Below are 3,398 nucleotides of genomic sequence, written 5' to 3' on the forward strand. Positions count from 1 at the left end.
GTTCACGTGTTATGGTAGATATGACCAGGGTTTAACGTGATCTGCAAGATGAACACCATCTTACCCGGGAAGGTTTTGTCTATAATCTCGTTTGAGCGCATTGCTCCTAAAATGACACGAATCGGAGGCGCGCGTGATTGCAAAGCTAATATATGCTGTACGGAAGACGGGTCAGTATCAATGATGCTACGAAATATGCGTAGATCGGTGAGGAATCCCAGTGTAGCTAGCGTAAATACGCCTACTCACACATATTACCCATCTGCACGTCATCGCCGTGAGGCAGTTGACACATATCATCGATTGCGACGGTCGAATAGAGCAATGTTAATCAGCCCCGCGCGCGAAGTATCTTTTAGGACAGGTAGTTTTTGCCGATGGTCGCCACAAACACCAATAGTATGCTTTGAAATTATTCTGCTGAGCTGTTTGTGATGTTACTGAAGGGTATTTCCACTATCTTCCGCATGCATTTATCTTACTTGCATAGGTGACGTACTTTCTGACTGATTTGAATAGCTACTGACTGACAGAGTGGCGTAAATCCTTTCCGACTGACATTATAGTGGGTCCGATATGTACGCCAAAAGGCCTCGTCCAGATCGGACGAAGAGGCACCACTGCGTGCACATTCTTTTGACCGGCTGCAACATACGAAGATATATGGCTGTAGGCAGAGTATCAAATCGTAGTGATGGTTAGACTTGAATTGAATAATAGTTCATGTACATTAGATGGAGTACTTTCGCTGCCTACTTATCAGCTCGGCGTGCTATTTGATGTGTTCGTGCATATAGCGCGAGGTCGTTAATGAGTGTATTTGCCACGCGCTCGTGATAGTTCAACCTATGCATGGGGTCACTGTTTCTTTATCGGTACTTTTGCATCGTGGTGCTAGCTTTCTGCGCCTACGCTTCTGATGGATCACCCAAGCGCGCCACTAACTGGACGTAGGTCATAACCGCGGTGATACAGGCAAGCTGACCGCGCGTATGTAGGTAGTAGTCAGCGCGAAATATGCGCGCGGCGGGTACATCTTATAATCATTCGCGACTCAACCGGACTCTCGTCTCGACCATTATACACAGGAAACTAAAATACAGTACTGCGTACAGGCACATCGACTTGCGACGACACCTGTATGGTCAACACTACCATAAACGTGCTTGTGTCCATGTAGACAGCAGCATATTCATCGCGCATAGTGCTCACTCAATACTGAAGCTTACATTCGTGAGCGCACATTAATGAAATATACGCTGTGAGCGTTGGTGGTACAGATAGCATGGTTTTGCGTGTGCCCACGTGAGCGAGTGTACGTGCCATCTACGGTGACGCGTATGCAGATAGGAACCACCAACTTGCAGCGGTGCACAGTTGATTCCATGTCTTATTTTATTTTGAAGCGCGCTACGCTCTATAGGCGCGTCAACACGCTTGGTAGCGCCACAGTCAGCTTACAGTATGTGCGACCCCAAGCCTTGCACCGTCAGCCAGTATACAAACCTATGCGGGGTAATGGGCTAAAAGGGTATACTTACCAATTACTTGCTCTTCTGCTGCTTTTTCTAATCAATGTACCTGACGTTTCGGGCGGTCAGCTTGCGAGGGCGGCTGCGCCTCTTTTTCTTCTTGGGGTACCAGTCAGGACCCATCGGCTTCTTGACGTTTGACAGGCTTTCCTAGTGGCACACTTCGGCCGAATCAGGTGGTGGGCCCTTTTCCTCCCATAACGGCACACTTCGGCCGAATCAGGTGGTGGGGCCTTTTCCTCCCAGAACTCAACTGCTTTGGGCCGATCTCGCAGGCTACACAGCGCCACACGATGTCCCGCCCGCTGATTGTACGGAGTGCGTAACCGTACTGCAGCTTCCCGCAACCGACGCAGCGCGCCCGGGCATCCGTCGTAGACCACTGCGGGTCCAGCAGAAGCGGGTCAATCTTCGCCTCGCATTGCTTGCACACAGGGCCCACCATTTTGCAAACTGTGAGTAAGTTAGCAATACTTATTGTTTTAACCAATTACTTGCGTCCAAATATTAGCCAATCGCTTGGAAATATAAGGCTGGTATTTATTATTTAGAAACATATTAAAAAGTTGATACTCACGTTTTGGCTTTGCTATAATATATTATTATCCGATTTCCAAACAAATACATACTTCACGTGCAATATAAATTGCCTAAAACAATTATCTATCGTGCGCGCATGCATTCGTCGGGTGCGGCGCACGGGAGCAGATAGCGCAATGACCGTGCAGCCGCGCGCCTTCATTGCACGGTGGCAGTGTTGAGTGCCAGGTGAAGTAAAATATATATATTCGCAAGGTCCCTACAAAAAGCGCTGGTCGTGAAGCCTACTTTAATATTAAAAAATACTATTGTCTCTACTTTAGAAAGTGTGTGGAAAATAGCATCGCCGAGCTCTTACAAATGCGGCCTGTGAAGCTTATATTAATCATATCGTCTTTACTATGAAAAGTGTGTGGAAAATAACATCCCAGAGCTCTTACAAAATACTGGTCTGTGAAGTCTACATTAATAATGATAAAAATCTCTATTTGAAAAGTGTGCAGAGCTCTTAGAAAATAAAGTGGTTACTGTGCCCGATTTGCAGTACATACGACAGGTTTTGCGCAATAATCAAGTATCTGCTGGCTGTTTGCAACCAATCGATGCGTTTCGTGCTCGGCAAAACTGTTTAACTTACGTCCAATCGCGAGGGCGAGAGGCGGTCTGATCGTGCGACAGATCCAGTCAGTGTCGCAGGTCGGCAGGTATTGCCCAATCAGGGCGCGAGTTAATTGTGTCACGCTTTTGGACATATTTGTAATTTTATGCATTGCTAGGTCGAGTCAGAAAGATAGGCGCGGTCGGTAGGATGGGAGGAAACTGTATTAGACAGGCCAAGTGTAGCCATGCGAAAAGGCAGGAAAAAGCAGCAAGACGGGGAATGCGACCGACTGACGGACGGACAGACCGACAGGTTACAAGGTTAGAAGCGGGGAGATAAACTGGTGAAGTCGATCGACATACTCGTTTTCTGAGCGTAACGTCAGTCCCACCGGTCCGGATTGGAGTCCGAAATCTCTGTTTATCCGTGATATGACGTCCACAGAGTCAATCATCCGGAATGCCACCTCGCCGCTAAAACTCTGTGTGGGGCATTGACTAGTGTACAAGAAACAATTCGGAAAGTTTGGAGCTGACAAGAAACGTGCAAATGCTCGCCACGTGATCGAAGTCGAGTCGTACTTGTAGCTCCATACACGTGCTGTTGTGCTGCCTTTTCTGGCTTCCTCTTTGGTAGACGCAAACACTGAATAGTTCCACGATGTATCAAAACTTACCCCTTCGTCTGGCTGCAGTGATGGGTACACATCTTGAAGATCGACACGC

The sequence above is a fragment of the Phytophthora infestans genome, genomic scaffold, assembly GCF_000142945.1.
Source record: "Phytophthora infestans T30-4 supercont1.103 genomic scaffold, whole genome shotgun sequence".
NCBI lineage: Eukaryota > Oomycota > Peronosporomycetes > Peronosporales > Peronosporaceae > Phytophthora > Phytophthora infestans.